We start from the raw sequence: 12,383 nt of genomic DNA, 5'->3' as shown, positions 1-12,383 counted from the left end.
CGCGTCATCCGTCCCTCCCGGACAGCCGTGATCGTATAGTGGTTAGTACCTTGCGTTGTGGCCGCAATAACCCAGGTTCGAATCCTGGTCACGGCAACTTTTTTTCTTTACCCGGTCGGGACACCCCTGCTCTCCATCTTTCTCCTCCTTTCTTCATCAGAACCAGTTTGGCCTCCTTGGCGCCGGCTCTTTCCCCGCGTCATCCGTCCCTCCCGGACAGCCGTGATCGTATAGTGGTTAGTACCTTGCGTTGTGGCCGCAATAACCCAGGTTCGAATCCTGGTCACGGCAACTTTTTTTCTTTACCCGGTCGGGACACCCCTGCTCTCCATCTTTCTCCTCCTTTCTTCATCAGAACCAGTTTGGCCTCCTTGGCGCCGGCTCTTTCCCCGCGTCATCCGTCCCTCCCGGACAGCCGTGATCGTATAGTGGTTAGTACCTTGCGTTGTGGCCGCAATAACCCAGGTTCGAATCCTGGTCACGGCAACTTTTTTTCTTTACCCGGTCGGGACACCCCTGCTCTCCATCTTTCTCCTCCTTTCTTCATCAGAACCAGTTTGGCCTCCTTGGCGCCGGCTCTTTCCCCGCGTCATCCGTCCCTCCCGGACAGCCGTGATCGTATAGTGGTTAGTACCTTGCGTTGTGGCCGCAATAACCCAGGTTCGAATCCTGGTCACGGCAACTTTTTTTCTTTACCCGGTCGGGACACCCCTGCTCTCCATCTTTCTCCTCCTTTCTTCATCAGAACCAGTTTGGCCTCCTTGGCGCCGGCTCTTTCCCCGCGTCATCCGTCCCTCCCGGACAGCCGTGATCGTATAGTGGTTAGTACCTTGCGTTGTGGCCGCAATAACCCAGGTTCGAATCCTGGTCACGGCAACTTTTTTTCTTTACCCGGTCGGGACACCCCTGCTCTCCATCTTTCTCCTCCTTTCTTCATCAGAACCAGTTTGGCCTCCTTGGCGCCGGCTCTTTCCCCGCGTCATCCGTCCCTTCCGGACAGCCGTGATCGAGCGCCCTAACCACTCGATCACGGCTGTCCGGGAGGGACGGAAGAGCTACCGCTTGACGCGCAGGGAATTCGTTATTTAAGCACAGACAATGAGGATGGGGTACCATTTGATCTCATAATGCTCTTGGGCCTCCACAGTATATGGCGCTCCAGAATTGCAGGCTATTATTGTGACAAAGACGCACGACCTGGTGGTAGTGGTTTTATTAAAGATAATAGTAAAAAGGAAGGAAAAGATTTTTGCTAGCCCCGGCATCTGCCATCGATACTGAAGCACCTGAGCTGGGGCAGCGGAAATAAAGGACAGCAGGCAGAATGGAGAAATGAAATGAAAGAGGTGAGGGGACAGGAATAGAGGACAGGGGGAGAAGTAATCTGTACAAACTATTTACACAATAAGTAATGTGTCCAGGTTGTGCGCGTGATTAGTTCATTTAAGAGGAATTAAATCACACACGCGCACAGCACTGTGTAGGTTACAACTGGAGTGGGGCGTCCAGTTATTAATCGTTCAAGGTAGAACTCGCGGAGCGTTCGGTTACTGCGTGTAACTACCTGACGGAGAACAGACGGGACGTCAAGCCCGTGTGTTCGAGGAATGCACAGAGGCTCACCAAAGTTCGCTCACGAGTGCGCGCACTGCCCTGCGGCCACAATAGCGTCTTGATGGAGTCTGGTAGTCTGCCCTGCGCCCTATAGGCCGCGAGCATATCGCGACGAGCATCGGCGAACGCGGAGCAGCGAAGGAGCAGATGTTCTAGTGTTTCCACTGCACCGCATCCGTCACACACATCACTCGTCGCGATTCCGTGACGCACCCGTCGTTCCCCGGGCCACACGCAGCCAATGCGCGCGCGGAGGATCATTGCACGTTGCGACCGTGTAAGTGCGCGACAGCCGGTGACACTGTCGATGCGCTCACCTCCCGCGATGCGTGGGTCGGGGTGCTGCTTTCGGAGATGGTCGTGAATGGCCGCACGCACGTCCTCCAGCGCAAGGGGCAGATCGCTGGCAGGTAGTTGGTGTGCAGCGGTCGCGAGGTCGTCAGCTTCTTCGTTGCCGGCGATGCCGCAGTGACCGGGCACCCACTGTGCACGCACGGCACAACCTCTCTGCGCGAGGCGCTCGATGCGCGAGCGAATTTCCCGCACTAGTGGGGTACCGCGGCCGTTAGATTGCAGGCGGCTGAGGGCGGCGCGGGAGTCGCACAGCAGAGCACTCCTGGGCGGCGGAGGGCCGAGGGTGAGCAGCAGGTCCAGCCCGAGCCGGATCCCCATCAACTCCGCCGTGGTGGAGGAGCCCAGGAAGGTTGCGTGTTGCTGGCTGTGCAGTCGCAGGGCGGGGATGGTGGCCGCCGCAGCAAGGGAGCAGCTGTCGCGGGCCACTGAGCCATCGGTGTACACGAGGAGATGGTCCTGGAGCTCCTCGTGTATGACGGCTCTGGCCAGCTGCTGCACAGCGCAGAGGGGTGTGCTCCGCTTTCCCGCGATGCCGACGATCTCTCGCTGTACCTCCGAGGCAGCAGGCCAGGGCGCGCAGGAGCCGTAGGGGGGTGGGCCTTGGGTCAATTGCTCATACTCGAGCAGCGCCGCGCCCATTCGTGAGCGCGGGTGCGAGCGCATACGCTGCAGCAGCGAGCCGCCGTCCGGTGCGCGGTGAAGCCGGTCGATGTGATTCAGTGCCCTGCGCGCTGCTTGGAGCTCAAGGGGCCACGCTCCTGCCTCGGCCAACGTTGCGGCGCACTGCGAGTTTTTGGGCAGGCCTAGGCACACGCGCAGGGACTTGCGATGCTGAAGCTCGAGCTTCTTCCAGCACGGCTTGCGCACCGTGACGAGCGGCAGCGCATAGAGCACCGCCCCCAAAGCTGCGGCATTGTATAGACGCAGCGCGGCTTGCTGGGAGATGCCCTGGCCTCGAGCGGTGAGCTTGTGCACGGCGGCGGTGATCCTCTTCATCTGCAGACAGGCCTTGGTCGCCGCGGGGCGGAAGGAAAGGCGCCAGTCGATGTCCAGGCCAAGGTACCGCACCGATTTACGCCAAGGAATCGGAGTCCCGTCCAGTGACAGTGGCGCAAGGTGCGCGCGCGAGCGCGAAACGCAGGCCATGGCCACCGATTTGTCCGCGCTCAGCGTCAGACCAAGGCCGCGCAAGCTGGCATCGATTGCGGTCAGGGCTCCCTGAAGGCACCCCCGCACGCGGAACGCCTCGCCCGGTGGTCCCCGGCACCACAGAGCTATGTCGTCTGCATATATGGACATGTACACATGGTGTCGCCCGCTCGTGGGGAGGGAGGCCGGCACCACCGACATGGCCACATTAAACAGAAATGGTGATAGGACAGAGCCCTGCGGCACGTCGACCGGGCGAGGCTTGGAGAGCTTACCCCCTACTCGTACGCGCATGGTGCGCCCGCTCAGGAAGCCATGAACGTATCGCAAAAGGCGCCCGCTCACACCGGCCCCCTCAAGCACCGCGAGAATTGGTGCGCGGTGAACGTTGTCAAAAGCGCCCGAGACGTCCAGTAGCAGCAGCAGCGCAACCTGGCCTGCTGCCCTGGCATGCTCCAGCGCTGTAACAACGTCCGATATAGAATCAGCCGTGCACCGCATCCCACGGAAACCCGTCTGCCGCTCGTCAAACAAATCAGCCTCCGCAGCCCGCTCGTTCAGACGCTGCAACGCCATATGCTCCATGAGCTTACCTGCCGCCGATGTTAATGCCACTGGCCGGTATCCGCTCAGCTCCGTAGGTGGGCGCCCTGCCTTTCGGATGGGACAAACGACCGCGGTTCGCCAATCCGCCGGTAGCTCCCCGCGTTCCCACACCAGGTTGATCTGCTGCAGGAGGATCTGTCGTTGCTTCGCATCCAGGTTTCGCAGCATTTGGTATGTCACCCCGTCCGGTCCGGGCGCCGAGCGGCGGCGGCAGCGCTGCAGCGCATTGTTCAATTCCGCCGCGGTGAACGGCGCATCACATGGACCTTCCGAGGCGACGGGCGAGGGACTGGCGTCGCTTCTGGGGCTCTCAGGAGCAGCTATGTTAGCGGCGTTTGCGGGGCTGGGCGGCGCGAACCGATCGGCAAACCGCTCTGCCAATTCTACAAAGCTGAGCCCGCTGGAGATTGCGAGGGCGGCCAGCGGTTGACGGTTTGCCTGTGGTTCGGTGATGCGCCGCAGGGTGTCAAACAGTCTCCGCGAGCTGACATCTTCCTCCATCCTTTGGCATAGTGAAGCTCACTGCCGGCGGTATAGCTTGTTGGCGTGGCGGCGCGCTGCTGCGTCCAAGCGGTTGTAGACAGTCCAGTCGGCGGCTCTGTCAGTCCGTCGCGCCCGTCGCTCTGCGCGATCTCTCTTCACGCACGACCTGCCCGAATTTATTTTCGGGAAAGAATGGACTGCTTTCTGGCCATCCAGAAAGCAGCTGCGGAGCCTCCCGAGTGGTTCTCGAGGCTAGAGCCGCTCTGTATGCTTCGTGAATTTTATAATGACGAAGCCAGACTCATGATGGCTGACCACGACAGTGTCGTATGTACATAGCGTTTTGTGTGTTTTTTGTTGAGTGTTTTTTGTGTAAATGTTATGGGTCAAAGCCAGGCAATAAATAAAAATAAAGACAGCCGTGATCGTATAGTGGTTAGTACCTTGCGTTGTGGCCGCAATAACCCAGGTTCGAATCCTGGTCATGGCAACTTTTTTTCTTTTCCCGCTCGGGACACCCCTGCTCTCCATCTTTCTCCTCCTTTCTTTTTTTCCTTATTGCCTGGCTTTGGCTCATAACATTTCACAAAAAAAAAACATTCAACAAAAAACACACAAAACACTATGTACATAAGACACTGTCGTGGTCAGCCAGCATGAGTCTGGCTTCGTCATTCTAAAATTCACGAAGCATACAGAGCGGCTCTAGCCTCGAGAGCCACTTTCTTCATCAGAACCAGTTTGGCCTCCTTGTCGCCGGCTCTTTCCCCCCTGCAGTCCGTCCTTCCCGGGCAGCCGTGATCGTATAGTGGTTAGTACCTTGCGTTGTGGCCGCAATAACCCAAGTTCGAGAATTTTAGTATGACGAAGCCAGACTCATGATGGCTGACCACGACAGTGTCGTATGTACATAGCGTTTTGTGTGTTTTTTGTTGAGTGTTTTTTGTGTAAATGTTATGAGTCAAAGCCAGGCAATAAAGAAAAAAAAAAGTTCGAATCCTGGTCACGGCAATTATTTTTTTCTTCTCCGACTCGGGACACCCCTGCTCTGCTCTCCATCCTCCTCCTCCTCAAGGCTTCTTCAGAACCAGTTTGTAAGCCTTGGCACTCGCTCTGTCCCTTCACAGTCCGTCCTTCCCGGGCAGCCGTGATCGTATAGTGGTTAGTACCTTGCGTTGTGGCCGCAATAACCCAGGTTCGAATCCTGGTCCGACCGCGGCGGCTGCCTTTTTATGGAGGAAAAACGCTAAGGCGCCCGTGTGCTGTGCGATGTCAGTGCACGTTAAAGATCCCCAGGTGGTCGAAATTATTCCGGAGCCCTCCACTACGGCACCTCCTTCTTCCTTTCCTCTTTCACTCCCTCCCTTATCCATTCCCTTACGGCGCGGTTCAGGTGTCCAACGATATATGAGACTGATACTGCGCCATTTCCTTTGCCCAAAAAACCAATTATTATTATTAGTCACGGCATCTTGGTTTTTGATTTGATGCGGCTGCATTCAGTCCGGCCGTGCCCTGGTCTATTCAGCTGTCCATCCTCCGCCTCCTCTGTGCTTGTTCAGAAACAGTTCATCTGTGTAGGAGCCAGCTATTTGCTTATATTTTCGGATACAACTCAAGAACGAAGTGGCAAATGTCCCTCGAAGGAGCACCTACAGCCAATGGCGTCGACCGATTCCTCCCCTTGACCGATCCCCTTGGGCCGGTTAGTGTGAAATTGCAGGGTGTGGCAGATAAATGGGAAATAACCAAGGCTTAATCGGATTAACCGCTGCATCATGAAAATCCGTCGACGCCATTGGCTGGAGGACTTCCTTTGTGGGGCACCTGCTGCTTTGTTCTTAAACTGTATCAAACTTATTGGATACAACTCAATAATGAAGTGGCTTTTCCTGTCAAAGGACCCCTTCCAGCCGATGGCGTCAGCCGATTCTCATTGAGCCTGCTGGCGTGGCAATGCAGGGAGTGGCAGATGAAAGTAGGTAGCCTCACCCTAGCTGCATGGTCAGGGATATTCCTCTCCCTGCACTGTAAGCCGCTCCCTGCATTGGCATAATAATAATAATAATTGGTTTTTTGGTGGAAAGGAAATGGCGCAGTATCTGTCTCATATATCGTTGGACACCTGAACCGCGCCGTAAGGGAAGGGGTAAAGGAGGGAGTGAAAGAAGAGAGGAACAAATAGGTGCCGTAGTGGAGGGCTCCGGAATAATTTCGACCACCTGGGGATCTTTAACGTGCACTGACATCGCACAGCACATGATAGCAGATTCATGAGAAACAGCCGGCGCTGTTGGCTGGAATGGGCGTCCTTTGTCGGAGAAAGGCCGCTTCGTTCTTCAGTTGTATCCGACTATAGTTGTGGCGTGCGTCGCTACCGACTGTGTCACGCGGCACAATATTTTACTAAAGAGAAGAAAATAGAGCACCCGGCACCACTTCCTATATGGGTGCAGCGTAGAACTTCGCGACGACCTTGTTTATTTCTTGTTGCTGGGTTTTAGTTGCGGGAACTGGTTCGGGTGACGAAGAAATTAATTGGGCATACATGTTAGCTTGTTTGTTTGTTTTAAGAATAACACTGCTACTCCGTGAGCGTGAAAGTGTGCGCCGTCCACTGCTTAAAGTTTTTTTTCGGCTTTCTTCTTACTTTTGTGAAATAGGGGGTTCCAATAAACATACAAAAAATTTCAGATTTTTCTCGAGAGTGGAACATAATGAGTCTGAAAGGATCGGTGCATCTTGGTTCGGGCTAGCTGGTTCGTAACTGTAACGCATCGGGAAGACGGCGCGGAAGAGGCCAGGGACAAATAAATAAAGCACTGGCCTCGTACTTTTTATGCGCCCTCTTTGACCTTGTTCTCTTTTGAGTCGCCCTCAGAATCCGTTACAAGCGCTTCAATACTCCGCTGTGCTCCACACTGCCGGAATTACAACCATCGACAAGAAGTTTACAACAAATAGAGAGTTACAGCATAACATGATGCGCGATCCGTTACCGTGATCCTCTTCCGCGTAGCACCGCTACGCACGCGCTGATTCGTCCCGACGCGACAGGCGCGCACGCAGCTGACGGGACCGTGGCGCCATCTGGCGCCTACATGGTGTTCTGCGCACGCGCAGTGGCGTTATGCGGTAGCCACGGTGCAATGGTATTCTTACACCGTGGCGGTAGCGGATCGCGCTATGCTGTAACTCTCTCATGTGAGCCATGGCCGGGCGATCGTCAGAAGAACCAAGTTGCAATAGGCGGGCGGGCTCGGCCTCGCGCACGTGAAATTTACTGTACAGCGGTCTCTACACCTGTGACCAATGCGACCAGTCCCTGCTGGTGTCATGATTCTACCGACTTGTACATTGGTTGGCCTCGACGAGACCGCTATGCCAAAGCGCCTTCGCTACCGCTTGCTTTACAAAGAAAGAAGTGGCACACACATTAGAATGGAAATAGTAACATTCTTCTTTGGATATTTCAGTGCAGTGAAACCCAAGATACTGTACTTTTATCTGGAGCCCTCAACTGAGCAATTGGGGCTATTGGTTGAGCAATTAGTTTTGGGGAAAAGGAAATGGCGCAGTATCTGTCTCACATATCGGCGGGCACCTGAACCGCGCCGTAAGGGAAGGGATAAAGGAGGGAGTGAAAGAAGAAAGGAAGAAAGAGGTGCCGTAGTGGAGGGCTCCGTAATAATTTCGACCACCTGGGGATCCTTAACGTGCACTGACATCGCACAGCACACGGGCGCCTTAGCGTTTTGCCTCCATAAAAACGCAGCCGCCGCGGTCGGGTTCGAACCCGGGAACTCCGGCTCAGTAGCCGAGCGTCCTAACCACTGAGCCACCACGGCGAGGTAGAGCCCTAAACTGCGGCCCCTGTTTTTTTTAGCCCTCCACTACTGCACCCTGTCTCTCTCTTCTTTCACTCTCACCTTCGTCCCTTCCCTCACTGCGCGGCTGAGGTGTCCACCGAGAAGTGAGACAGTTACTGCGCCTTCCCTTTCCACAGAATAAATTAAACCAACTCTCCTTGTTTCCCAACGAAACAAAAAAGCAGCTGTGCGCGGCTTGCGCAAGCAGTGCCATATAGTTTGTAGCAAACGCGTACATGCAGGTATATCTGCTTTAATAATAATAATTGGTTTTTGGGGAGAAGAAATGGCGCAGTATCTGTCTCATACATCGTTGGACACCTGAACCGCGCCGTAAGGGAAGGGATAAAGGAGGGAGTGAAAGAAGAAAGGAAGAAAGAGGCGCCGTAGTGGAGGGCTCCGTAATAATTTCGACCACCTGGGGATCCTTAACGTGCACTGACATCGCACTGCACACGGGCGCCTTGGCGTTTTTCCTCCATAAAAACGCAGCCGCCGCGGTCGGGTTCGACCCCGGGAACTCCGGCTCAGTAGCCGAGCGTCCTAACCACTGAGCCACCACGGCGAGGTAGAGCCCTAAACTGCAGCCCCTGTTTTTTTTTAGCCCTCCACTACTGCACCCTGTCTCTCTCTTCTTTCACTCTCACCTTCGTCCCTTCCCTCACTGCGCGGCTGAGGTGTCCACCGAGAAGTGAGACAGTTACTGCGCCTTCCCTTTCCACAGAATAAATTAAACCAACTCTCCTTGTTTCCCAATGAAACAAAAAAGCAGCTGTGCGCGGCTTGCGCAAGCAGTGCCATATAGTTTGTAGCAAACGCGTACATGCAGGTATATCTGCTTTAATAATAATAATTGGTTTTTGGGGAGAAGAAATGGCGCAGTATCTCTCTCATATATCGTTGGACACCTGAACCGCGCCGTAAGGGAAGGGATAAAGGAGGGAGTGAAAGAAGAAAGGAAGAGAGAGGTGCCGTAGTGGAGGGCTCCGGAATAATTTCGATCACCTGGGGATCTTTAACGTGCGCTGACATCGCACAGCACACGGGCGCCTTAGCGTTTTTCCTCCATAAAAACGCAGCCGCCGCGGTCGGGTTCTTTATATTTACTAATTTGACAAGGGCGAACTTTCGAATCCGAACTAAAGGAAATACGTAGGTGTATATTTACGATTGTATCACTATTTCGCTGCAGATTGATTCCCAGCTTGAGGTGTTCATTGTTCTCGCATTCCTATAGAAGCAGCTAATTGTACTCACATTCCCATAAACGCCGCTAAAATGCTCGTGTGCAGCTGAACCACAATAAAAAACCACGTAACGTTCAACCTGATGTATGCAAAAGTTCATAAGAGCAAGTGTTGGCTGAGATTATTGCTGTTTCACTCTTCTCTCAATAGGAATGCTATCCCGTTTTACATCACCCACAAACAATTCCTGTTAGTTGCTCAAAGATGTTTATGGTACCTCTTTAACTGGCTCGTCTTACATGCTTAGCGTCATGTCTGCTTGTCAATGTCAATGTATCCGGTAACCTTTCCATGTATACGTAAATAAATTTTTTTCTGATCAGAAAATCGGCTGTCAAGTCCCCTCGCCTATCGTTCACGATCAGCGCCTTGGATACTTGGGTTTACGAATAAGTGGCAGGCACCTTGCGCTGACGGAAGCGCTGACCCGTCACTATGGGAACAAACACGGAATCATCTACGTGGACGCTTCATCCCTTCCCTTACGGCGCGGTTCAGGCTCACATGGGCATTGAAGACAATGAAACGGCAGACGCCGCCGCCCGCGCGCTTACTCTCCGGGGAACGCCTTCAGATCCATCCGAAATGGATGCCGAGCCCAACCCGGTCATCACTTTTAGCGAAATTAGTCAGTTATACCAGTGCGGCCACGCAATTTATCCCAAGCCTTGTAAGGGCCTTACAAAGGCGGAGGAACGCACATCCCTCCGTCTTTCACCAAAACATGACTGTGCCCGGCAGTTTTAAAACACTTTGACCGTGCATGTATACAGGAAACTACCCACCCTGTGCGGAGTAGTCGGACAACTTACACACGGTGTGGGCATATGCCAATAAACCCCGAACATCGCCCCAAAACTCAACATTACTCGGGAGGACTGGCAGGCAGCCTTGCTCGGCTGCGGCGACCTGGAGAGCCAGTAGGCCCTTTTTCGACCGAGACCGAGTCGAGGCCTTCGCCAATGGACGCCTGCAAAAAGGATCCCGGAAGGGACCACCTTAAACTTCCTCTCTGTAATATACATGTAATTCAGGCAGACAGTTTTTCAGGCAGACACGTTTTCCCTCACGTTTTCCATTCGTGGAGTCCTCCCGCTACACTAAGCTCATGACCGCTTGCAGTGGTTTACATCACCTACTTGTTAACTGAATAACCACCACTCCGCGCCAGGGAAACGCATTCACGCTAAGGCGCCCGTGTGCTGTGCGATGTCAGTGCACGCTAAAGATCCCCAGGTGGTCGAAATTATTCCGGAGCCCTCCACTACGGACCTATTCGTTCCTATCTTCTTTCACTCCCTCCTTTATCCCTTCCCTTACGGCGCGGTTCAGGTGTCCAACGATATATGAGACAGATACTGCGCCATTTCCATTCCACCAAAAACCAATTATTATTATTGTTATTCTCGGTGGACCCCTCAACCGCGCCGTGAGGGACGAGATGAGAAGGAAGTGAAAGAGAGAAATTTCTTACGGTTGACGCAAAATAAAGACTTCCACCTCCCTCTCACAAACGCTTTTGTTCTGTTCCTGAATCACTGGTGGTGGTGGTGGTAAAAACATTTATTAATTATAGAGAGAGGTGTTGGGGTTCGTGACCTGAAGGGTCACGCCCTTACAACCACTAGGTGGGGATGCCTAGTCAGGCACCCCATTGGCGGTTGCCGCAGCCCGGGCACGCTGCGTTAAGGCCCTTTTGGCCTGGAGGGTGCAGCAGCCGGACAGGGTCGCCTCCCAGTCCTCTCGGGTGGGGTTTGGGATAGGGGGTAGGGCTGGGTTCTGCTGGCAGGCCCACACCATGTGGTAGGTGTCCGACACCTCCCCACAGTGAGAGCACCGCCCGTCGAATTGAGGATTGAAATGCTTTAGAGTTGCCGGGCACAGCATCGTGTTAGTGAGCAGGCGCAGGAGTACCCGCTCGTTGGCCTTCCCCAGCCCTTTGCAAGGAGTGGGAAGAGTTTGGTGGGTGGATTTGTAGTAATCGCATATTTCCTTAAAAGTGTAAACCGGATTGAAATCGGCGTCCTGGTCATCGTCGGGTCCCGAGGGAAACGCCCGGAGAGAGAGCGCGCGGGCGGCGGCGTCGGCTGCTTCGTTTCCGTGGAGGCCTTGGTGACCTGGAGCCCAAATAATAGATCGGTGTGCAGGATCGGAGTCTCGGCTACAATTTTGATAGATGCGATAAGCCAGGAGAGTAGCCCACCCTTGCTCGACGTTTCGACAAGCCCCTCGCGAGTCGGTGATTATGTATTTGGAGGAGGAGTCGGAGGCTGCCAGGGCGATGGCGACCTCTTCTGCGTGAATTGCTGACTGGGCCTTGAAAGTAAGGGCGTCTACTGTTTTGCCCTCGTGGACGACCGCGGCCGTGTACCATCCCTTGGGGTCCGGGCCGGAGGCGTCCACGTAGAAGACTCCTGGTTTATTCCCAAAATGGCGGTCCAAGGCTTCCGCCCGCGCCTGGCGCCTGCCATTATGGTCCTCTTTGGACATGTTGGTGGGGAGAGGCCGCACGTGGAGGGCGCGTCTCCAGTGTACGGGAAGGCGGCATCTCTCCTCTGTGAATTGGGTGTGCTGGATGTGAAGTCGGGCTAGAAGGCGGCGACCCGACCATGTCTTTGTGAGACGAGTGTATTGGTTGGTGAGCTGGGCCTCCCGAAGCTCCCTGAAAGTGTTCACCATCCCCAGTCCCATGAGGTGGCTGGTAGAGGTAGAGACCGGGAGGTCCAGCGCGCGTTTCATGATTTTGCGGAGGATGACCTCGACAGCATCCTCTTCCTGTTTCCGCAGGTGGAGGTAGGGAGTCGAATACAAGATTCGACTGGTCACGAATGCGTTCGCCAGCCGTAAGGCGTCTTTGCATCGTAACCCACCGCGCTTGTTGGAAACCCGGCGGACCATGCGGCCCACCTGGTCCCCCACCTTCCGGAGCTTGGCAAGTGTTGTGTCGCAAAGTCGCTGGTTGTGTATGAAGAGTCCGAGGACTCTGATTTCCTTGGATTCGATAATGGGGCCACTTTGCAGGGAGAGATTGATTTGTGTCGAGCATGTGCGCGAGGGGCGC

General features: G+C 54.6%; 6 non-coding genes across 6 annotated transcripts; all 6 read left to right on the top strand.

The window, feature by feature from the left end:
• Nucleotides 1–24: 24 nt before the first annotated feature.
• Nucleotides 25–96, top strand: TRNAH-GUG (transfer RNA histidin (anticodon GUG)). The gene has a single exon. It is a non-coding gene; the product is annotated as a tRNA-His (tRNA).
• Nucleotides 97–219: 123 nt separating this feature from the next.
• TRNAH-GUG (transfer RNA histidin (anticodon GUG)) lies at nt 220–291 on the top strand. Its single transcript has one exon. It is a non-coding gene; the product is annotated as a tRNA-His (tRNA).
• Nucleotides 292–414: 123 nt separating this feature from the next.
• On the top strand, nt 415–486 carry TRNAH-GUG (transfer RNA histidin (anticodon GUG)). Its single transcript has one exon. It is a non-coding gene; the product is annotated as a tRNA-His (tRNA).
• A 123-nt stretch (nt 487–609) lies between these two features.
• On the top strand, nt 610–681 carry TRNAH-GUG (transfer RNA histidin (anticodon GUG)). The gene has a single exon. It is a non-coding gene; the product is annotated as a tRNA-His (tRNA).
• A 123-nt stretch (nt 682–804) lies between these two features.
• Nucleotides 805–876, top strand: TRNAH-GUG (transfer RNA histidin (anticodon GUG)). Its single transcript has one exon. It is a non-coding gene; the product is annotated as a tRNA-His (tRNA).
• A 3,748-nt stretch (nt 877–4,624) lies between these two features.
• Nucleotides 4,625–4,696, top strand: TRNAH-GUG (transfer RNA histidin (anticodon GUG)). The gene has a single exon. It is a non-coding gene; the product is annotated as a tRNA-His (tRNA).
• The last annotated feature ends 7,687 nt before the right edge of the window (nt 4,697–12,383 follow it).

The sequence above is a fragment of the Amblyomma americanum genome, chromosome 9 (genome assembly GCF_052857255.1).
Source record: "Amblyomma americanum isolate KBUSLIRL-KWMA chromosome 9, ASM5285725v1, whole genome shotgun sequence".
Classification (NCBI taxonomy): domain Eukaryota; kingdom Metazoa; phylum Arthropoda; class Arachnida; order Ixodida; family Ixodidae; genus Amblyomma; species Amblyomma americanum.
Note: the sequence above shows the minus strand (reverse complement) of the source record. Positions and strands in the feature narration are given on the sequence as shown.